General features: G+C 50.0%; 1 long non-coding RNA gene across 3 annotated transcripts; it reads left to right on the top strand.

Moving 5' to 3' along the window:
* The first annotated feature begins 1,115 nt into the window (after window positions 1-1,115).
* Window positions 1,116-23,209, top strand: LOC136391985 (uncharacterized). Of its 3 annotated transcripts, XR_010748908.1 has the most exons (5): window positions 1,116-1,610; window positions 6,191-6,235; window positions 17,202-17,420; window positions 20,934-21,066; window positions 22,144-23,209. It is a non-coding gene; the product is annotated as an uncharacterized lncRNA (long non-coding RNA). The 3 variants fall into 3 exon arrangements; XR_010748906.1 differs by lacking the exon at window positions 17,202-17,420 and having other exon boundaries at window positions 20,892-21,066; XR_010748907.1 differs by lacking the exons at window positions 1,116-1,610; window positions 17,202-17,420 and adding an exon at window positions 3,730-4,018 and having other exon boundaries at window positions 20,892-21,066.
* Window positions 23,210-24,247: the final 1,038 nt, after the last annotated feature.

The raw sequence follows: 24,247 nt of genomic DNA, 5'->3' as shown, positions 1-24,247 counted from the left end.
CCTCCTCCCAAAGGGCAGGTGGTCCGGTTCTCTTCCGTTCACATCCGGCGGCCAGCGTCTCTCTCTACTCCTCCCCACACCTTCTAAGAAACATTCCCCAACGGGGTTTCCCAGCAGACTCCCAAGCCTCTGCTTCCCGGGCCCTGCACGCTGCTGTCCAGCTTGAGCGCAGGTTTAAGACTCCTGAAGGATGAGGCATTTGCAACGAGTGGCCCTCCCGTGACTTCTGCAAACAGGGTTCCCAGGAAAGTTTGCTTTCCATTTTGTCACCCAGGACGGTTCCTCATCTCTCCTTTCCTGATAACTTCCGCCCTCAAGAGGCAAGAGTTCAGCTTCAAAAGAAAAGCAAGCCAAGGCCACCTAAGTCCCTTTGCCCTAGAGACGCCTTCTCTAAGACCAGGGACCGCGCCGGCGGTTTGTCCTGGGGCGCAGCAGGGAACACGCGGGCTGGGAACCGGGGGGTTCGAGGCCGGGGAAGAGGGAGGGAGCACATGTCGTGGCTGGTTCGCCCCAGCAGCCAGGAACCAGGAGCTAAGGTATCCTGATGGCTCTTAGAATGACATTGATTGGGACAAGCTGTTCCCCACCCCAGTAAGAGTTAATATGTCTGTTAATCAAGGCACTAAGGGACTCAGTGCGAGTTTTATTAGCGATGGGAGAACAGAGGGGGCAATGAGGGATCAAAAGCTGGGGTCCCAGGTATTTGTCAGTGTGGCCACACACACACACACACACACACACACACACACACACACACACACGGATGTTCAATTAGAGAACATTCGGCAGTTTTCGTCACTTGCTAACTCAGTCTTACAGATGGTGACTTACAGAACTGGCCCGCGGGGCAAGCCGGGGCCCGGGGCCGCCGCAGGGCGGGATGCGGGGGAGGAGCTGCGGGCTGGCCCGCAGAGTCGGGCCTGGGAGAGTTTAAGAATCCTCAGCCTGGGGCCCTGACGCCTCAGATTCCTCGCGAGAGGAGAGAGAAGAGAAAATAAAACAACCAACAGCACAGCCAGTGCCGGCGCCCACCCTCCCGGTCGGCTCCCATTGCGCTGGCCGGGCTCCGGCGCCGGGTGGCGTCCGGCCCGCGCGCGACAGCAGGAGGCCGGAGAGTTCGCCCCGCGAGGACTCGCCTTCCGTCCCTCCCGCGCTGCCCTCTTCCGCCCTGGAGGGGCGTGAAGTTCCCTTTGGTTTTTTTCTTTCAAATTCTAAAATAAATAAACGCCAGGCCCTGGGAACATTTCAATAGTAGCTTATTAAATAATCCAAATTATCTGAGAGGGTCTGAGGAAAAAAAGAGCAGCCAGCTCCATACCCCCTCGGAGCGAGGAGGGTCCGGGAGGGAGAAGGCGACGGAGGAGGTCCCGGCCGCCCTGGGCGCGGGGCGAGGACTCTGGTCAGAGGTAATTATGTCACTGAGTTTTCTCGCCGTGACAGCCGAATAAACACAATCTCCAATAAACATCTCTAATGAGGGAGGAGGCCCGAGGACGGCGGGGTTTGATTTATGGCTAGAAGAGAAGGTCCACTTCCCACAGCGAGTGGGCAGCCCGCTTGCTCCTCAGCTCCAGAGAGAGGACCTCGAGGAGGAGAGGACACCGATGCAGGTAAGGTGCTCGGCCGGGTGACCACTCTCTCGTTCCCCTGCTTCCTGAGAGGGGTGGGCAGGGTCGGAGCTGGGCCGCGGTTCCCAGCACCTGCCACAGGTGCCTGAGATCCAAACAACCCCCAAAGATGCCCTTCCTATCAGGTCTCTAGCTGGGGTGCCCGGAGCAGCAGTGGGAGCGCGGGGCCGCCTGGGCCTCCTGGCCGGCTCCCCCCTCCTGGCCGGCTCCCCCCTCCTGGCCGCTCCCCGGCCTCCTGGCCGGCTCCCCCCTCCTGGCCGGCTCCCCCCTCCTGGCCGACTCCCCCCTCCTGGCCGACTCCCCCCTCCTGGCCGGCTCCCCCCTCCTGGCCGCCTGGGCCTGACCTGGCCGGCTCCCCCCTCCTGGCCGGCTCCCCCTCCTGGCCGGCCTGACCTGGCCGGCTCCCCCCTCCTGGCCGGCTGGGCCTGACCTGGCCGGCTCCCCCTCCTGGCCAGCTCCCCCCTCCTGGCCGGCTCCCCCCTCCTGGCCGGCCTGACCTGGCCGGCTCCCCCCCCCCTGGCCGGCTCGCCCCTCCTGGCCGGCTCCCCCCTCCTGGCCGGCTCCCCCCTCCCGGACGGCTCCCCCTCCTGGCCGGCTCCCCCCTCCTGGCCGGCTCCCCCCTCCCGGACGGCTCCCCCCTCCCGGACGGCTCCCCCCTCCTGGCCGGCTCCCCCCTCCCGGACGGCTCCCCCCTCCCGGACGGCTCCCCCCCCCCTGGCCGGCTCCCCCCTCCTGGCCGGCGCCCTGCACCTGCCTAGCCTGCCCCGAGGCTCCGGCCGCCTAGGGCTGGCCTCCCGGAACTTCCATCCCGGGGAACCACGAGTTCGTCTAAGTTTGAGGTCTTTCCTTCCTTGACCCACTTTGGAGAAACTTCTGGCACCGGCGTAGGCCGCCCGGGGACAGGGGAGCGGCGGGTGCTGCTGTCGCCGGCACGGAGCGGCCGGGATTCCCCGGCGCCCACGGGCTTCCCCCCGCGGTAACCCGAGTCCGTGTTCTAGCTCAGTGAGAATCGGTAATTATCAGGTCTTCCGAAACGAAGCTCGAATCCCACGCTGGGGGCTGCGCGCTGCTCCGCTCTGGCGGCAGCGTTCCCGAGTCCTCAGCTCCTTCCTGAGAAACGAACTTCCCGTCTGACTTGGTTTCGGTCCGACCAGCTGCACTTTGCAGCCGCGGGAAACTTGCGCTGCACGCGCTCCAGGGGCGGGCGGGGACTTCTCCACGCGTGAAAGTGGCGAACTACGACTCGGGCGCGTCCCGGGTGCAGCCTGCACCCCTCCTGCCTTTCCCACGGTGCGAGCGGCTGTGCAGCCGCAGGTTCCCGCCCCCCACCCCCCAGCTCGGCGCCCGGCTGCAACTCCGCTCTGGGACTGGAGCGTTTTGCTACTTTTGCAGAAAAGCGCGCTCGGCAAAGACAAGACACCCCCTCCCCTTTCTGATCCGCCCTCTGTAACTTCCCTCCATCTTTGTATTCCTCCTTTTAAAGGCAAAACTCCAGTCCCCGGGGTTTCGGGGCCCCCGTCGCGGACAGCTGGGCGGCGGCGCGGACCCCAAGCCGGGCGGTTACCTGGGCGCGGAGGGCGCGGAGGCAGGTGAGCCTGGCGGCGCCGGTTCCCACACGTCTCGCCGCCGCTGGGCCGGGGAAGCGGCGGGTCTGACAGCCGCGTCCACGCGCGGACCTGCCCCCGAGTTTAAATGTCAAAGATAAGAAAAGCGGGCGCCGGGCCGACGCTAACTTTCCTTAAAACCCCGGCCCGCGCGGCCCCCATTGGCTGGCGGGCGCGTGACGTCACGGCGGCCGGAGTCGCGCTCGGCTCCGCTCCGCGCTCGGAGCGCTCGGCCCCGCGGGAGCCGCCTCCCCGCCCCGGCTCCGGCCGGCTCCAGCCTCGCCAGGGCCTTCCTGGGCCGGCCCGTGGCTACCCGGGTCCAGCCGACCCCGACCCGGCTCGGCCCGCTCCTCCTCGGGGCGTGGAGTCAACTCCGAGGAAACTGACCCTCAGAGCGCGCCCCGCCTCTGCCCTGGCCCGAGGGTCCCGCCCCTGGGCTGCCCGGCCACCTCTCCGGGCGCCCGCCGGGTCCCCACCTTCGATCCGCGAGGGAGGAACTTCATCAGAGAGACCTGAAGGGTGCGCGGGGGTTGAGAAGGTCCGCTGGCAGGAATCGTTTGCAGGAGGAGCTCAAGGAGCTTGGAGTCTCCCAAACATGCCCCCGGGCCTGCAAGTCACCAGCTGGGCACAGGCGGGGTCCGGAGGAGGGGATGAGTGGTCCCTTCTCCCAGGCTGGGCCCAAGTTCTCTGCAGGCCCGTTGGGTTCTCATAAGGGGAGCCACAAACCGCACCTGCTCCGGCTTCCCTCCCCTCCTTGGGCTGAAAGGCTCCAGTCACATAGAAAATGTAGGTGATTTTATTAATCTTTGACTTTGGGGTTAACTGTCGACTTTGTGGTCTAGAGAAGGAAAATAAGAAAGTCCCAGACTGTGAAGTCAAGATTCTCCTTCCCAGAGCTGAGGAAGCCGCAGAAGCTGGCGCCGGCCGAGGGGGATAATGGCCTGGTGGTCTGGGCTTGTTTCCTTTTCGCACCCAGTGTGGGCCCCGAGATGGTTCAGTCGAGCTGGGACTGGCTATCTTGGGGTGGAGACTTAAACCTTGCGTTGTTATTCCCGTGTCTCTCCCTTCATCTTCTTACAGGGGAGGGAGGCTTCTCAATGTCCAATCCCTTCGTTCTCTGCCTCCATCCGGGTCTCCGAACATGGAAGTGACAGAGGGTCCGGCCAGGAGGGGGAGGGAACGCTTGACGAGGTGGCAGGAAGGCACGTGGGCGGGAGACGGTCGTGGCGTTGTCTTTGAGCAGCTCGTGGGAGGCCTACGCCTGGAAGACCTGGGCCTGTGTGTGTTCAGACTAGGAGAGGGGGCTCAGGCCGGAGAAGGTCCCAGGGCCGGGTCCTGCTCACCCTGGTTGGGTGGGGGCAGCAGAGGGAGGGAGAGCGCAGATGGCGTGGGAGAGGCCGAGCGGTTCCGCTCCCGCCCCCGGCACACCTGGACAGGTGTGGGGCTTTCCAACCCTGCAGGAGGCAGCCTGCCTGCCCGCTCCTTTTGGAGGGGCCAGTTCCTTGACAGACTTGATTTTATTTCCTCGGCCCTTGGAGGCCCTCAGGGCAGGATAGAGGTGGAGAGAAGAATGGTAGCATCTTGGTGGGGAGGTCTAAGCGTGGTGTTCTTATTTACAAACAGTACCCACAATTCTTCCACCTATCCCCCTGGTCTTGCCGAGACAAGGACAAGGAACACTCATTCTCCCACCCCCACCCCACCACCTGCTACTCTAATCTGAGCCAGAACGGGGCTGTGGTCCTGACTCCCAAGTCGTCTCCACGAGGGAGTGGCGCTCAGAGAGGCTTTTGCTCGCGTTTCTCCACCGCCACCGGCCTTCTTCCGTGACCTACTTTGTTGGCAAGCGCCCTGTATCCCTTCCGGACCTGGTCCGGCTCCCGGCCCCAGATGTCCTGAGGTCGCCCCGCTCCACGGTCTGCGCTGGAGCTTGGCCTGTGTGCAGGCCCCGGGCCTGAGCAGGCCTCCCTGGCGCCCTCGCGGTGTCAGCCCTCCGCTCCCCACCCGCCCCTTCTGTCCAGAAGGGAACCGCCGGGAAGGCTGTTCCGGGCTTGTTTGGAGTTCAGGCCATTAAGTGTGTGCGGATCCCTGCAACCCGGCAGGGTGCTCGAGAGAGACGCTGGAAACGCCACGGCCCCGGCCTTCTTATCTGCCTGTCAATAAAGGGCGCGCTGGGGCGGCGCGGGCGCGCGGGAGGCGCTGGCGAGGCCCTTCCGCGCTCCGGGCCAACGCACGAGTCGCTCTCCACTGGCCCTGGGCACGGCAGGCCGGACTGGAAGGGGCTCGCGCCGGGGTCGCCCCCGGGGAAGGCGCAAATTTCACCGCTGCGGGAGCTCGGTCCTCCGGGTGGCCTTTGACCCGGGAGACTGCCCCTGGCCTTGGGGGCGCCCGGGCCCTACGCGGCCCTCGTTCCGACCCGCCTTCGAGGCCCGGCCTCGCCCCGCTTGGGCGCAGGCAGACTCTCTGCGCGGCCAGAGGCCACCGCGGGCGGCCCGGGGCCGTGATTGACGACTCGTAACCCGGGGCGCGAAGTGCAACCTGTAGGTGGGGAGCAAAGGATCAGAAATAAATGGTCATCCAGGGCAGTTTGAACCTCTGACTCTTCACAACAGCCGGCGAGCTCGGCCGCCGCCGGGTCCTGGGCCTCCCTGGTCAGCTTGGGCCTCAGGCGGCCGGGAAGGCCAGAGCTCCCCACCCCGGCCGGCGGAGGCGAGGCGGGGTGTGGGGAAGGGCGGAGGGACCGAGATGAGCGGTAGGGGTGGAAGAAGGAAAGCAGAGGAATGGCCGGAGAGTTAGGCCTGGTTGAAAGGAGACAAGGACAGGGGGTGACAGATTCATCCTTGGCTTGAACCATAGTTGTTGAGATCTGTTGTTCTTATCCAAGCTATGTTCAATCTCTCTCTCTTTCTCTCTCTCTCTCTCTCTCTCTCTCTCTCTCTCTCCTTTATGCAAATAAAGCCGCTGGCAGATTGGAAGCTCCTCCCGCAGGATGTGTGCTATAGGGTGAGTGGGATTTTAGTATTTGTCTTTTCACTGACAATGGCCATTGATTCTCGCAGCAATGGAAAAGTAGAAATGGTATTTTTCCACATTGGCATTTTAATTTTATTTTCCTAAGTCCGAACGATAAGGCATCCTGTTAACTTCTGTATTTAAAATTATTATTCCCAAGGGTGGGGTGCCAATTTATAAAGGGGTGTAATAAAACTTTTTTTCATATAAAACTTAATTTAAAAGGGGAAGGAAAATCCCTGACTAGTTGAGAGAGAAAAATACTGTGTATAATGCATGTCATTTCCAATGGAGGAATGTTTTGTGAATCTGAGCATCAAAAAGAAAAAATATTTAACAAAGGTCTAATACAGGGTGGAACAAAAGTAGGATTACAGTTGTATGTATGGAAAATACAATAGTTAAAAATTATAATAAAAGAATAAGCTGTTTCACATTTTCACTACTGTAAACCTTTGCCCTACCTCGTATTTGCCATCTCTTCACTGAAGTCTAAAAGGTTGCACAATTACATGATTATATGCAATACGGTGGTTCTTCTGCTAGTCAATCATTTTCCTGCTCTCATTCAAAGAAATACTTAGTTTCTTCTCTCTTTTGTTCCTTCTGCCCCACCATAAAATTTTGTTGGACATTTGGGGAACAATTTCCAAATTCTACCAGTTTGCTTTCTCACTAAGAAAAATCTCAATTACAATCAATATGAGAAAACTCTACTTTTCCTTTCCTTCGAAACATTTTCGTGTTAAGTCAGTCTGTCTGTGGCACCATGTTTGATTTCTTTCCCTCTCCTGTCCTGGTGGAGACTGAGACATTAGCTGAATTCCCTGGGGGTGATTGGGTGCAATTCGCTGAAAGTAGACAGGCACGTCCTGGATGTTAGAAATTCACTTCTTCTCGACGTGACAAGGCCGCCTTCGATCTACAATTGTATTTGAATGGGCAATGAGCGGAAAGATCTCTCATCATTAAGCCAGCTTCTACTTTAGCAAAATAACCAGAGCCTCATTTGCACACAAATGTGCATAAAACAGGGATTCCCTGAAACTCTTTAATAGAAAGGAATGGCTGCGTAATTTAAACTGGAGGTGCGAAGGCAGAGAGAGAGAGAGAGAGAGAGAGAGAGAGAGAGGAGAGAGAGATGGAGGTTTAAAGACATCCCCTCTTTCCCCCCCAAAAGATCCATGTGAGAGAGTTGACTTTTTTTTTTTTTTTACTTTAAATCTTAAATAAGATGTGAGTTGTAACAAGAGGATTGGCACTTATTCTGTGACCCTTATAATTGGATTAAATATAGACTGAGACGTACAAAAACACACCAAGATTGACACCTGCCAACTGGACTTCCTTATGATTGATTGTGATGCTTCGTGCTGGCAACAATAATGAAATAAATTGTACGGATAAAACAGCACATTTGTCATTTCCGTGCCATGAGTGAGGAAGTCAACGAGTTAGGCAAGCTGTTAGCTGACAGGCGGGAGCGGGAGGCAAGCTAAAGAGATAAATAAGAATTCCAAGCATTGACAGGACAAATTATAACTTGTCACAACCTTTTTAAATTCAGAAGTTTTCAATTAACATCTATCTATATATATATTGCTGTTACATATAAGATACGCGGGCGCTGACGTAAACACGCGGGGTGCTCAGGGACTCCCCCCTCCCGGAGACGGGATTGAGCGCACAGGCCTCTCCCACTGGTTGGCGGGTGAACCCAGAGGGCGCCCGCGGCCGCGTGTGGCCCGCCAGTCCGCGGGCGCCACGCGGCCCGGGGGTGTGAAGGAGAGTGTATTATTAGGCTAATCGAAACAACATGTCGTTGCTCCAGTGCCCTTTCTTCACGGAAGCAGGCTCCCAGCCCACGGGAGAGCCCGAACTAGGCCTGTGCCCAGGTCTGTGCCGCTCTTTCCGCCTCCCCTTGTCACCGTGTAGGGAGGAAGAGCCGATGGGGACGAGCATATCGCCCTTTCGGGATCCAAAATCTCGTTTTCAGGAAGGAACCTGAGCTTCTGGACTCCGGGTATCAACTGGGGACACGCCTTGGGCCCAGGCTTGGGCCGCTGAACACTGGGGTGGCCCCGGGACGCTCCCAGGCCGGAGACTCCGCCTGCTATTGCCCGACGCAGTGCGGCCAGGGAGGAGGCCACAGAGCAGCTCTTTCTGTCCCACCCTGGAAGAGGGGCTGCATTTTATTAGTCATCCTTTGACTTTCGCACACAGTCTCACCAGCTCTTCCTCGGCCTGTGGCTGGGGACAAGCCCAGTGCCGGGTCCTTGGGTGCCCTGAAGCCATTCAAATAAAGTTAGTGAGGCTTTAGGAGGAGCAGATCTCTGCAGTTGGAGTTGCCTGGAGGGGCAGCTGTTAGGGGCCGCCTGGGATTTCGGATGGAGTCTAAGGTCTGTAGATGGAGACTCATCTGGATAAAGTTTGGTGTGAGTTTGACGAGTGTGCTGGGGAGTGTAAACTCTTGAACTGGCTCCACCCCAAAGGAGGTCGACTTCTTAGTTTTAAAGCTTCTCCCCACTCCGAGCTGGACCCTGGCCTTTGCGGTGTCTCTCGGTATTCCCGGTCTCTTTCTGCCCAGAAGTCCCGGTCTTACACCAAACCGGCTGGAACTTGGGAAAGTTAGACGTGGGAACTGAGCGTCCGTAGGTCTGTGGCTGGTGGGCGGGAGGCGCGGCCTGGGCGGGGGAGTCGAGTCCAGAACGGGGTCTCGTTTCAGTCCGGCCGGGCAGCTCGAGGCCGCTGGGAGCGGGGCGCGTCTCGTTCCAGGCCGGCTGAGAAGTTGGGACCTGACCGCGGACCTAGACAGGCACCTCCCTGCTTCCCGAGGCCACGATCCGCCTCTGTTGCCTACTCTCCGCTCCGGCCCGGAGTCTCGCTGCGTGGTGCCTCGGGGTCCGCGCCCTTGTCCGGGTCCTCGTGGGCTAGAAAAAGCCCAGCCTTCCAGTCGAGGCCACGACCTGTCACCGCAAAGAGCATGTCGATCCCAAGCTCTAGCGTCCTAACCTCGCTGCGCCTGCCACCCAATTAAACCTCGCGAAGCTCTGAATCTTTCCAGAGACGCAGCGCGAGAAGAAGTGGAGGTTGGAAACAAGAGGTTAAAAAAAAGAAAAAAAAAAAAGTTACACGGAATTAGCTGGAAGCAGCCGCATTCCCCAGCGACCGCAGCCATTAACATTATAATCTCAAACGCCATTTTTTATGTTACACTATTGTTAGTAAATCAACTCCTCAGGTCCTCGGAGACGCTGACCCCTGGCAATTCAGTGAAAGTGTAATTATCTCCCCGAATCTTGGACAGATTTAAGAGATTACATTTCAACTAAATCTATATCAATGCTAATTCCCTCTCCCCTTCAGCCCCCGCCCCCCAGCCCGGCCTGCAGGTGCTAGGCGCGGGAAATGGCGGCAGGCCCCGGCAGAACGCCTCACAAAGAGGAGAGGGCTTGCTGCGTACCGGGCCAAAAGAAATGAGGTCCCACATAAAATTACACCTATTTTTTTTTTTTATGCTACAAAACCTGGTTCTTATATAGCAAAGTTAAACAAAGCAGCTATGCTAAATTAGCGTTACATAAAGGCGAGTTTAATGCTCGGTTACAGTCAACTGATGTATCTCTGATGGCTAATTGTCTATCAAAATTAAAGAGAAAAGAACAAATGATTCGTTATAAGAAGGTGTTAAAAGCTTCCACAAAAGAACATTTCACAAATATAATATCCGCAGCTCTAGGATTGCCCGCGGGGTTGTTCAGGCCCCGGCCCTGCCCAGCTATGAAAAGTGGGGTGCGGGGTGCTATTTTCCTGGCAAGAGCTCATTTCCTCCCAAATGAGTATAATAAAAACCAGAGAGGCGATATTAGTGTAAAGATCGGTATTAGTCCTGATCGGACCGGTGGACCTGGGTTTCAAAGTCGACCCCTACTTTCTCTGCCCGGGCTGGGGGCGGAGGGCGCTTGGCCATCCCCAGTGGACACCAAATCCAGCTGGCCACTGCCTTACGTTCAGGGTCAAGAGGGAGCGAGCAGGGCTCGGGTAGTTTCAACAAAGGAGAGCAGGCTCTGCTGGTCTCAGCTCTGCTGGTCTCGGCTCTGCCCCGAGTTCTCGCGGCTTGAGAAACGCCGTCCCGGCTCTCTCAGGGATCTTGGAGGCACCGGCACCGTCCAGCACGTGCCTTCCTGACGCACGCCGCTGGCCCCCGGGGGCGCAGGCTGCTGCAGCCGACCCACCCTCCCAGGCTGCGGAGGACGCAGAACATAATACGACAGCCCCCTTCCCCACGGCGACACCAGAGCTAGAGCTCCAGGCATATTTGTTGTTCAAAGTTAATTAAAGCTGAAAGCAACCAAAACGTGCGCGCCAGGCGCACGGAGGCGATTCCGGACTCGCGTAGCCGGCCCGCAGCACCAGAGAGGCGGCCCGGGCGGCCCGGGCTCCTCACTCCGCCGCAGTCCCTGTAAGAGACTCTGGGGCTCGGGAATAAAAGCCGAAACCAAATCAGGCAGCAAGAGCAACAAACCGTCTGGAAAATGGACGGAGCCGCAAGAATGTACTTTTTTTTTTTTTTTTTAAATCTTTGACAACTTGTGTCCTAAAGAAAGTGTATTGAAGATAATTGAAATGATTACAATTCACTGCTGCCTGACTTTGAATATGAACAGTCACATAATGACATGCCCGCCATGCAACAACAGTTTAATTTCCATTATCCAACTTCGGGATCCTCGAGCCAGCCGCCAGGGCAACGCCGCGCTAAAGCACAAATATTGGCTCCTGCCTGGCATTATTCATTTCAGGGGATGTGAGGGTGGGACAGGGGTGGAGAATGGGTTTGCTCCCTCCTCCCCACAAACTTGTTCTGAAAATCCCTGGGACCATTGGACACTGAGGAGCCGACCGTCGAGACAATCGTCCTCAAGGGGCCACTTCGCCCGACGGGCCCGCGGGGTACGGCGCTGCGCTGCCGCCTCGCTGTACCCGGGGTCCTTGGACCTGCAGAAGACGGGCTCCCCAGCTCCGACTCTAGCTCTGCCCTGTCTAGCGAGAGCCTAGGCTGGGGCCCCGTCGCTAGCCGCCCTTCCCCCTTCTTTCCTCCTTTCTTTCAACCCTTGCAAACTTTCTGTTCCTAAGATCCCAGGCTTGAGCGAAGAGCAGGGCGGAGCCCGCTCCGGTGGCCCCGTCTCGGATTTGGAAGTTGCTTCGGTCTTGAACTTGCCCTGTCTTTCTCCAGGGCCATCCCATACCTGCGAGACCCCAAGGAAAGAACGTAGCTAATCAGAGTCTCTGCACCGCGAGGTGGTTGGCGCTCACCTCAGGGCGCGGCCTTGGGCCCAGCCTCTGGGCTCCAGCCAGAGCGCGAGGGGGTGCGCGCGGGCCGGGCCTCGGCGGTGAGAAAGTGCCGCTCGGGCCCGCCACCCATTTCCCAGGCTCGGGGTCTCGGGGACAGACCTTGAGCCCCTCTCCGTGAAACTACTGCCTCCAAGAAAAAAAAAAAAAGACCATCTGGTTATTGTCTTTCTTTAGATCTTCCCTTAATTATGCTTTTAATTAAAGATGGTTCAAGGCACCGGACCACATGAAGGGCAGTAATTACAAATTACATTACAAACCCGACAGATGTAGCGGGATCTGCTGGGAAAAAGGTACCGGAATAAAAATTTGACTAAACTTTGGGATAAATTAATCGGCGGCTTGGAGAACAGAAGCACAGTTCTGATTATGTAGGCTCCAGCCAGGATTTAAGTTTTGTGTCATGATTGTTTTCATATTTCTTTGACGTCTATTGATTTGGAGGCAGCTGCAAGCCTTTGTCACAGGAGAGAAGAGCAGTCACAATATATTAGCTTGATGGCATAACTCGAACCGGAGAGGCGAGGGGAGCCGGAGTGACAGGGGCACACGTGACCCCGCCCGGGGCCTCGCAGCTCAACCCTTACATTAACTTGTGCTAACAGGAATAATGGAGCATTACTACGAATCCTTGGTGAGAAGATGCTTTTCAGTCCAGAACGCGGGCGGCGGGAGTGGTGCGGCCGCGGCCGGGCAGGCCCAGGTGTCTCAGCGCCCCGCGTCGCCTCCACGCCGGCCAGCCTCGGTGGCAGCTCCAGGCCCGGCTTCTGGACTCCCAGGACCGCGCACATGTCGAAGGGCGCCAGGATGAGAGAAGTGCCGCAGATCCCAGGACTGGCCCGGAGGGCGCCAGGCCAAGTCCCCGCTCTGGCCTCTCTTGGGGGCTTCCGGCAGGCAAAGTCGGGGCTGGAGGACCCGGGGCGGTCGCCAGGCAGGTGCCCCGCCGCCCGCTCGCCCACCGCAGGCTCCGAGTGTACAGAACTACGTGACGCGCGCTGTGAAAACAGAAAGGAGGGATTTGGGTCATTTCCTTAGCTAATCATTGCCCCCCCCCCACTCCACCTCCCTTAAACCCCCACCCTGTCCTCGCCGCCGTCCAGCCTCGAACGCGTTTCCACGCCACAGAATGACTCACTTTGAGCCAGTGGCTGCACTTAATAGAAAAAAAATATGCGTGCCCATCACTCATCCATCTATTTACAGCGTCGGTGAAGAGCCCCGGGGAAAACGCCTGGATCATTAAACACGCCCACTACGGCTATCACCCACATGCTTTCAGATAGAGCGACAACCCTAAGTTTGACACAAAAGTCTCCCAATGCACCTTTGCCGCACGAACATTCACCGGAAAGGTGTGTTAACCACCCCTGATTTAAACCAAGAGAACAGGGTTATTGTTGGAGAAGACCCAGGGGCCTGATACCTTTTCTGGCTTCCTGGGGAAGGAAAGTTTTCCTTTTGATTTGTCCTCTCGCTATGTTTCTCTTTCCTTGGCGTTACAGTTTCTGAGAGGAATGTAAATATTTTGACTAGCCCTCTGCAGGGGCCTTTTAAACACCAGGCACAGTCATCTGTGCAATACTGTAGTTTTTACTTCAAAACTTGGGTGTGAGCGTCTGTCTTGCTGAGGAAACCCATAGAATTTGTGGCGACCTCTCAACCCCCTATTTGTATAATGAAATGAAGTGTTCCCCAGTGATTGTCCAAATTTTAAGGACTTTTTCTGTCACTGCTCCTTTCCCATTGTTTGCGGGGAAGAAAAATCAATCTAACAGACCTTTCGGGGTTGTGGCAAGATCAAATTTCACCGTGCCTCACTCTTACCTCTTTCCCTCTCCTGGTGCGGGCACAGAAGATAACTTGTACAGAAGTAGAAATAATATTTTAAAACAGTAAAACTCTGTTGAGCTCTTCTGTGTACTTGTAGTGGGGGTTTCTTTCTTCTTCTCTTCTAGTATCTGATACAAAGCAGATACGTTGAAACAGAGTGCAGAGTTCAAAGAAACTAAAACAAGGAGGAGAATAGCGCCTAGGTTTCCCTAATTTCTGTGTATAATGTAGATGACATAATGACTTTCTAGCCAAAAGGAAGCAAAAATTGCCAGAAGGCATAACACATCACTGAATATGTTTTTCAAAAAATTATTCCAAACATTCTCCAAAATTATTGTACATATAATTTTACAGTCTAAAACTATTTCTAAACAGACATAGGGTATAAAAACAACTCTATTTTGTTCCTAAAGTGGTAGTATCTTATTCTTGATTTTAAAATTTTTGCACTGTTAAATGTCAATTGTGTCCATTTTAGGGCCTGGGTGCTCTAAGAAGACCCCCCTATAATGTGTTCATTTCTCTACCTCATTCTACTATAGTGTAATGAGTATTTTCTATAGAACACTTTGGGCATCCTTAAGTCTTTTTAAAAATCATACACTCTATGTGTGTGACAAATAAAGGCTAAAGTTTTTGTTTTGTTTATAGCAAATTCATTTTTAATGAAATAAAGCACAATTCTGGGAATTTCATAGTCCTATACAATGCTGACAAAAATATTTGAAAGTAGAAAGAAGAAAATGTTAGAACTGCCTGTAATATTGCTTACTATGATTCTCTTACCTCATTCCGTGTTTCTCTTAGAATACTAACTTATGCTTTGTCTTCCCATAGCTTATGTGTGCACTATGAAATTCAATAATATAAATTGTTGCTTAAAAGAGTGAAGACTGGGTACTTTATGTCTCATTGTTCTCCTTACAATCTGCTCCAAAATCTTTTTTACAAATCCCATTGCAGCTATTTCCCCTCAATTCCATGATGAAAGTGAATGGCAAATGCCATTCAATTTGGAGGAACTCAAGCACAGAGAATATAAAGATTTTGTTCAAAGCCTCCCTCAAATCTATTTTTGAAGTAGGAAGCAGAAGCAGGCTGGAGGCAACATCAGTACACATCTTTGACTTCATATGAGGCAGGTGGCTTTGGAGGCTTATTTTGGAAACAGAAGACCTACATGGAAGTATGTGTTGTTGAGAGACTGACAGGTGATGGTGGACCCCAGGAGGAATAAAGCAACTCAGGCTGTCACCTGCCTCTGAGTTGCAGGCAAGGAAGAGTTTCCTCTCATTTTCTTGCCTGCATTACTTTTTCTGTGTTTGGCAGCTGAACCAGAGAGCAGCCTGCAACATTTTGCCTTTGGGGACTTCCTGCAGCTTTGCTATATTCCCTGGAGAAACCCAGAATCCTGGAATGGAAGGAGGGATTACAGAGAGCCACAAACCTCACTCTCCCTCTAATCCATCTGGGGCTGATGCTGTATTGATAACAGCCTTTCTGTTACTTGTAGGTTTTAGACCATTCGAATGAGAGAACAAGTAATAAGAATTTAGTAGTGGGGGGGGGGGATAACAGGGACAATCGGTATAGGCTTTTGGATGGAAAGGATTGGTTTCTATTTCAAAATCATGGAATCGAGTACAAAATTAAATACTCCCCTCACATTTCTTTCAGAGCATTTTCTCCTCCCTCTCCTCCTCCTCCTCCCCCCCTCCTCCTCCCCCCCCCTCCTCCTCCTCTCCCCCTCCCCTCCTCCTTCTCCTTCTTTTTGGTTATTATAGTGCATTTGGATTGAGCCATTGACATGTTTATTTACTAAGAAGTCTTACATTGTCTTAGGACAAAACTGCTCAGTTGCTTGAATTTCAGTTTGCTTGACTCTCCCTGCTTGAAATACTATGTTAGGTAATAAGGAAGCTTATTTGCATTAGATAATAAGAATTAGGGACAAGACAGACACAGTGCTGATTAAATAAGAACTCATATCCCACTTTGAGAGCTTTCTGATAACCAGAGCCACAAGCACATCAGTAGGTCAAGCAAAAATCTGAAGACAAAATCAATGTCAGTTTTCTGTCTTGGTGACAGAGACTTACCAGAATCATATCCAATAAACTCTGTTATCAAGTACCTCACTGCTGTCAATGAATTCAGTTATGCTGTGGGTCAGATCATGCCCCACCTCCATCATGATGTTTATAGCATCCCTCACTTTGACACAGACTCGCATAGAACAATATGCCAACAATTACAGCTGTCCAGCAACTGAACGGAGTGGAGACATTGAGAATGTTCAGGTGGAATCTGGGATGCGGTGAAGGCTAACTCTGCATGAATAGGTGGTTTGGAAAATTAACCTACGCCCTAAGCTCCTATTCAGGGCCAAATATAACAGGATCCTTCCAGGACCATTTATTCATCTACTGGTTAATTAATGTATTAAATAATTTTAATCGAATGAATTTTTGAATATAATTATACACTCATGTCATTCATAATTTTAAAGATTTAAGAACACTTCTCATGAAAATTCTCCTTTCTACCGTCACCTAGGCAGCCAGGTCTAAACCAGTGTAAGCAACCAATATTACTAGTTTCTTGTGTAGGAGGGAGCTTAAAGAATCCTATTTAATGAGACCCTTTGGAGAGAGGGGCTTTGTAATTTGTGTTTGAAAAAGCACTCAGATAATTCTGTTGAGTTGGATACCATGGGCTTAACTGACTTCTGGATTCCCTTAAACTCGGAGGTTCTATAGAAACCTGTAATGTCATGGTATTTGTTCCATACATTCCTATAATGCATACAAAGTATTTTCAATACCAATGTACTTTTTAATTCTCCTTGCAACCCTGTGAAATAAGTATTACGTGGCTGGTTGGCTCAGTGGTAGAGCGTCAGCCTGCAGTGTGGATGTCCCAGGTTTGATTCCCGGTCAGGGCACACAGGAGAAGTGACCATCTGCTTCTCTCCCTGCCCCCTTCCCTTTTTCTCTCCCTCTCTCTCTCTTTTCCCTCCCTGCAGCCATGGCTCAATTGGTCACTTGGTTCAAGTGCATCACTCAAGCACTGAAGATGGCTTTGTGGAGCCTCTGCCTCAGGTGCTAAAAATAGCTTGGTTTTGAGCATGGCCCTGGATGGTCAGTGCATTGGCCTCAGATGGGGGTTGCCAGGTGGATCCTGGTCAGGGTGCATGTGGGAGTCTATCTCTCTATCTCCCCTCCTCTCACTTAGAAAAGGAGGATAAAAAGAAAAAAAAAGAAGTATTATTTTCCTGATCTCTCCTTATTTTATAGGAGTAAATGAGTCTCGGAGTTCAAATGATTCAACCAACATAACTCAGCCAGTAACTAGCAGAGACAGGTAGTACCTCTTAAGGCCATCCCAGGCCCTACGCACCTTGATTTTGAGGCCCTGCTCCCCCTGATATCAAATAACAAAGTGTACTCATATTTCAACATAATTATTTGCTCTAAATGCTTTTGAAAGAAAATTTGCATTTGGTTAGGAATGCTTTATTTATTACGTTTTTATGATTTACACTTTATGAAATTTACATATAACAGATGATGTGAGTTGCAGCCGGCAGGTTGATAGAATGTTAATATTTTTGCTTATGTAAACATTTATCAATGCTGACTTTGCAGTTTGTATTTTTTCATATTTTGGAGCTAATCATTTTTTTTTTTTTTTTTTTTGGAATAAGGAGGTAAATTCAAACATCTTTTCAAGCCCTTGAAGGTTCCATACCATTTAGGTTCCATTTTAGGTTCCATACCGGAGGTGCCTGTATTAATTAGGATATGTCTAAATGTCTGCAATTCAGTGGATGAAAGAAGATAGAGGTTCAGGCCTCTCTCACCTGACAGCCTGCGGGGAGCAGTGTCAGGGCAGCAGGCAGCTCTGCTGTCTATGATTCCCCAGATGACCAGGCTCCTCCATCTCCAAGGCCACTACCTTTGTCTACATGGCTCCCAGGCTCCTGCAGGTTTGGCACATGGGAGTGACTAGAGATTGCAAGAGGCATGCCCATGGTCTTTAGGCCTACCTTGGAAGTGGCATGAATCCCTTTTTTTTTTTTTTTTGCATTTCTTTGTCCAGAACTTCGCCATGTGTTCACAGCAGACTACAAGTAGAATGGGAAATGTGTCAATCTAAATGCAATGAAAAGAAAGATAATAGATGTGGTGAACAACCAGCGGTATCCACAACAATGCATAATGCAGACAGGAGATGGGTTATAATAAATCAGGTAGGAGCTAAGAATGGTAGTGGCAGAAGTTAAGAGAAATGGTTTGATTCTGGATGTATTTAATTTTTTTTCTAATAGATTGGGTAGGGTTGTGAGAAAAAGAAGAGTCAAGGTTTTGATCTGAAAGGTTGGAAGAATGCATTTGTCATTTTTAGAGATTAGGAAGATGGAAGTAGGGGAAGCTTATGGAGAAAAATAAAGAATTTGGTACTGGGCATACTGAGTTTGAGATGCCTATAGACTTCCAAATAGAAAGAGCAAGTAAGAGTTGGCTATAGAAGCCTGGAGTTCAGGGAATCTAAGCTGGTGAACTGGGGAATTGTTAACAAAAGGATAATTTTTTAAACTATGAGATTGAATGAAATCAGCAAAGGAGTCAGTGTAGGCAAAGAGTTGGTCGCAGGATCAAGGTCTTGGACATGTCACGTTTGCAGGTCTGGGAGTTGAGGAGAAATCAGGAGGTAAAGGAGACAGAGCGGAGCAGCCGGCAAACCTGAAGGAGACCAAGACAGAACAGAGCCCAGGAGGACAGTGCAGAAAGTATCTTCGGGAAGGGAAAGTGGCCAACTGGAGACCCACTAAAGGGTCAAATGCTGTCAATAGGTGAGGGTAGGTAAGGACAAAGAATTGACTATTGGATTTATCTATGTGGAGGTGATTGAGGACCTTGTCATGAACTGTTGGGTAAGTGAATAGTAGGAATAAAATCTTGTTGGGGTGAGACTGAAACATAGGAGAGAAAAATTTCAGGCAGTTCAAGTGCATATAACTATCTCAGTAATATTTTATGTAAACGGGGGCAGGAGAATGAGGTCATAGGCAGAGGTCAGGTTTGTTTTTAACAATGGGAGAAAACAATCAACATGTTTGAATTCTAATGAGAAATCTTGCACTAGAGAAAGAAAACTATGGTGATGCGAAGAAGAAGAAGGGGGAATTATTGCATCAGTGTCTGTGAGAAGGCAAGAAGAAATAGGATGCAGGGCATACATGGAGGTGTTGGTCAGGTTGGTGGCACGGACAGTCTGTTCACAACAGTGGGTGAAATCAGAGTGGATTTCATGGTGGGTGTGGTGGAGATGGAGCTTTTCTTTTCTCATTTTCTCAGTGAAATAATCAATCAGGTCATTAGCTTAGAGTGAGGTTGGAGAAGGAGGCATTGTGGCTTTGAGGTGAGAAGGAGAAATTATGAAAGTCATCTGGGTGGGTGAAATGGTTGGTGATTTGTACAAAGTTTCTGGGCATCTCTGGAGGCCCGGTCAGCCTCACTGGTGTATCTTTTCACTAGCCCTACTCAACTTAGGTGCGGAGTAGGCAGAGAGTTGGATGTGGCCAGGACTGGGCTTTTGCTAAGACAATATGATGAAGGAAGAGAGGGGGCAATGGGGTTACTCATGTGTGCAAGGGAGTGATTCCATGAAATCTAAACTGGATAGCAAAGGAAATGCAGATCTGAAGGGGTGAAGACCTGTAAAGAGGTAGTAGTATTAAAGAGTTTTAGATCTTAGTGGGCCAATGAATTATGAAAGTGATGGAGAGGGCTGGAAGCTAGGAGGTGGTGATTAGACAGTAGGATGAAATAGAAACGATAAAAGGCTGAAATTAAGTCAACATCTAGAGCAGTGGTCCCCAACCTTTTTTGGGCCACGGACCGGTTTAATGTCAGAAAATATAAATATTTTCACGGACCGGCCTTTAAGGGTGGGACGGATAAATGTATCACGTGACTGAGACAAGCGTCAAGAGTGAGTCTTAGATGGATGTAACAGAGGAAATCTGGTCATTTTTTAAAAATAAAACATCGTTCAGACTTAAATATAAATAAAACGGAAATAATATAAGTTATTTATTCTTTCTCTGCGGACCGGTACCAAATGGCCCACAGACCAGTACCAGTCCGTGGCGTGGGGGTTGGGGACCACTGATCTAGAGTACGATTAAGGGAGTGAGTGGCTGGAGCAGTGGAGGTCAAGGCTGTGAAAGGCCAGGGCACTGGAAGTAGGGAGGGATTAGTGCTGGGGAAAGGAATGGTGAGCTAGGAGCTAAAGCCTTCAAAGAACGAGGGAGAAAGACTTGGGGGTCTATTGATTTCAGCCACCAGTTCGGGATAGTAGATGCTACAGTCTGATAAAATAAAAATCAAAGCTGGGGGAATTTAGGAAGGAAAAAGAGACCAATGTAAATATGCCCGAAAGAACAGGTCTATGAGGGGAATGGAGAGAAGCAGCCACTACCTGAGGGGGCTTCAGGGGAAGAGACAAGTGTCAGGGAAAGAAAGTAATGGGTTTCTGCAAGGGACAGAATAGAGGTGACTGTACTGAGGACAAGCCTGAGGGCACAGTACATGGAGATGGGAGCAGGTGAGGACATGTACACAATCACGAGATCCTGAACATCCCATATCCTAGTCCTTCACGATGTCTCACGTACCCCCTCCCTCTGGGACCATCCTATCTGGTCATTCCAGTTCTTTCTCTGTCCTCCCTGCCATCTCTCTTATCTATCTTTCAGGTTTTTCATTGATCTCATTTATTCCTCCCTCTCTTTTTCTCTTTCTTTATTGCTCTCTCACCCTTTCTTTTTGTCATTATTTCTTACTTAGATAATAAGGTGTAAAATAACAGAGAGAGAAAAAAAGAAAGAATGCCACGTGGCCCCATTAGCTGTTAGCACTTGGCAGAAAGAGGGAGTGATGTCTGTAACAGCGGAGCTGTGGCTTTGCCGCCTCCTCCCTGTCATCCCGGTCTACCCACGTTGACGGAAACAAGAGAGGGAAGAGCAACACGATCTAGGAGAGCTTCATGAAGAAATATCCATGGCCACGTCTGGTCTAGTACATTCAGCATGTACTGAACAACCTTCTCTGCACAAAACCACAGGAGGAAGCTCCAGGAGGCCATGCCAACGAGGCAGACAGTATACTCTTGTTTCCTGAGAGCGGAAGTGTGCGATGCTGCCCACACAGGACGCGATTCCCACCATGATCATCCCTCATGCTTGTTTGTTTATTTACTTATTTATTTTTATTGAACTTATTGGGCTGATGTTGGTTAATAAAATTATATAGGTTTCAGGTGTGCAATTCTGTAACACATCATCTGTATATTATTGTGTTGTGCTCATCACCTCAAGTCAGGTTTCCTTCCATCACCATTTACCCCCTCTCTACCCTCTTCTTCCCCCCACTCCTGTTCCCTCTGATTCCAGGATCTTTTGACACCACACCTAGTTTACCTTCCTCCACCGCAGGCTGCCTCCCCTACGCTGAAGACACTTTCAGAATCCATCAGATTGAGAAATTTGCTCAAATCTCCAGAGAGCTCTGGTGCTTGGATGCAGACCCAGTTCCCTGAGACAGTGCGTTCCTGGCCTTCTGCCCCAGGTACTTCCATCCCCATGCTGAAGCCCATTTGGCCCTCAACTGTGGGCTTGGCCGCACCCCACCTTGGGATCGAATAGGCTCAGAGGCAGAGGAGGTATAATATTTTCAGGATCCAGGTTTGACAGCCCAGCAGTGATTCTACTCTGATCTCACATCTAGGGTCAGTAACAAGGAGCTGCTTAGCTTTGATAAAGACCCTGCCTCAAAACTCAGTTTGACTATCAGTACCTGAGGTCGGAGCCTGGACTTCTCCCCAGCACTCATGTCCCCCGGGCTGGGAGCAACTAAGGAGACATAGAATTAGTGTCACTGAACAGTATCTCAGCATGAACTACTGAGTGTACAAAGGTTTACCTCTTAAAAATAAATTATTTAAGAAATAACAAAACCCTGGCCAGATAGCTTGATTGGACAGAAGTGCAGAAGTTGATGGTTCAATTCCCAGTCAGGGCACATACAGGAACAGATTGATGTTCCTGTCTCTCTCTCTCCCTTCCTCTCTGTAAAAATTTATAAAACAAACATTAGAAATAACAGTGAACATACTGAGAAAAAATTTCAATTTTAAACAATACAGAAATTCATAAAGTAGGGAGTTTTCTCTTCCTATATTTCAATCCTATCCACAGCCTTTTTTAGAAGATTCCCTATTAACTCTTAACTCTTTATTATATAACCTTTCAAATTCTTTCAATATTAACTAGACATTTACAAACACATATATCTATGCTCATTTAAGGAAATTAAGGTTGTTTTATTTACTAATTTTCTTGAAGGGGAATCAATTAACAGAGATATCTTTTCAAGTCATTGCTATAGTGTTTCCTTGTTAATGGCCACACAGTATTCCATTGTCTGGATTTATGACGTACTTTATTTCAGTGATCATGTAGTGATAGACATTTAAGTTCTTTGGAACTTTTTCCATTACAAGCAGTGCTTCACTATGCATTCCTGTGCATATAGACTTGTGCTGCAAATTTGGAAGCTAAACTCTTAGAAACAAAATTGCTGTGCCACACTGAACGTGCATTTAAACTCTTCAGACAGACTCTGCCACCTTGTCTCCTTCCTCAGATCACGTACCAGTCTGCACTCCCGCCAGCAGTGCATGCATGTGCCTCTTTCCCCCATCCTCCCGGCCGTTTGCCTCCTTCTGGAGATCTTCAAAGAAGCAATCTGCCTGACAGCAGAAGAGGCAAATGAAAATGTGTGTACAATCAATACACCAGACACCTTGTTGAATCCCAGGGCTCGTTCTGCTGTCTGGCTGCCTGAAGGGGGGCCCTGCTCTCTCCCAGCTCTGTGGGGAGTCCAGCAGAGGAATGATTGATGAGGGGCACCGGTGCACTCTCCTTCACTTTGATTGAAAGTCCACTCCTCTGTCCAAAGCTACTCAGGGACAGCATGCTCTGATGGCTGATAATATGCTCTACTTGTATTCTAGCTGGATGTAGGTAGTAGAGCCAAGTATTTATTCATTTCCTTAGGGAAAGTCTTCAGGCTCCAGGCGCTCACCTTGAGCTTTAATTGTAATCACAAAATTAAAGCCCTGCTGTCGTCTCAAAGCCTCCTTCAGACTCCCAATTTAGAAGGTCTATTGGCTTGTATTCCAAAGGTGTAGGACAGGTAGATGCTTCCCTCTCCATTGCCCTGCTCCCTGATTAAAAACAAAGTGCAAAGGAAGAGAAAGCCAATGCTCACTGTTGAAGCATTGGAGCTTTTAAAGCACCAATAATTTGTGTGAACCATGATGCCCACTTTTGTTTCTATGACCACTTAGTAGACTTCATTTCTTAAACCAAAACCACAGATTAATCTTTCCCAACCAAGTCTTTGGAAGAGAACATTCACGAATTCATTCAGAAGACTTCAAGCAGTAAAAATAATGTATAGTTCACTTTAATGGGTCATAAAGGACTCTAAGAAAAATCAATCTTTTCATACATATAACAGATGATTTTCAAAGGAGATTCAGTCATGCCCTTACAGCTTTTACAAAAGAGCTTCTTTGTTTTTGTAAAGTTGACACATTCACAGTAAAAAACAAAAAATCAAGAAATGCAGAAAAATGCAATGAAAGAATAAAAAAAATAACATATGAAATCCCACAACCCAAGGAGAATCATATTAGCATTTTAGTGGCATGCATTTCTAGAAATATTCTGCATTTACATACCCATGTAAACTGTTTTTTTTTCTCCATTCAAAGAGTATGTAATTGTCACTTTCTTGTGTATATTACTTTTATTATTGATAAAAAATTTATTCTATAGATGCATCATAGTTTACTTAGTTCTCTAATGATGGACAATTAGAAGGTTTTCAATTGTTTTTGTGATTACAAATGATACTGCAATGGCCATCTTTATAGCTAACTTTACATATATCTTCTTATATTTCCACGAAAATAAGATTTACATTCCAGAAACTAACTAATGGATTGAGAGACTCTGTACTTTTTAAAATTTTTGACTCAATTTGTCCAATTACCCTTTAGAAAGGTTATATAATTATCTTATAGAATTATAATTCGATAGCACATTTTGAATGTTTATTTCTGCACATGGTAACAGACATTGAGTAGTGACATTAATGTTCATCTTTGTTAGAACCTGATCCCTCACCCAGAACTTAATAAGTGAAATGACACCAATTTTAATTTACAACTTACATTAATAAAGTTTGACAAATTTTCATTTAAAAGATGGGGCACAAGTAGGCTTACAGTTGTGAGTAAGCAAAACAACTTATTCTCATGTTATTATTTATTAATTATTGTATTTCTTTTCTAAATGAACAACTGTAAACCTACATTTGCCACACCTTGTATTTGATGGTCAATTCATGTTCTTTGCTCATGAAGAAAAGTTGGAGCATTTATATATTAAGAAGAATAACTTCACCTGGGGGGACGTGGGAGGGAAGGAGGGAGAGGGGGAGGGGGAAGGGAAGGGACACAAAGAAAACTAGATAGAGGGTGACGGAGGACAATCTGACTTTGGGTGATGGGTATGCAACATAATTGAATGACAAGATAACCTGGACATGTTTTCTTTGAATATATGTACCCTGATTTATTGATGTCACCCCATTAACATTAATAAAAATTTATTTATAAAATAAAAAAAAGAAGAGTAACCATTTGTCATATAAATGCTATATATATTTTCCTCATTAG

The sequence above is a fragment of the Saccopteryx leptura genome, chromosome 1 (genome assembly GCF_036850995.1).
Source record: "Saccopteryx leptura isolate mSacLep1 chromosome 1, mSacLep1_pri_phased_curated, whole genome shotgun sequence".
In the NCBI taxonomy this organism is placed as follows: Eukaryota; Metazoa; Chordata; class Mammalia; order Chiroptera; family Emballonuridae; genus Saccopteryx; species Saccopteryx leptura.
The sequence above is the reverse complement of the archived record's forward strand: the minus strand, read 5'-3'. Positions and strand labels throughout refer to the sequence as shown.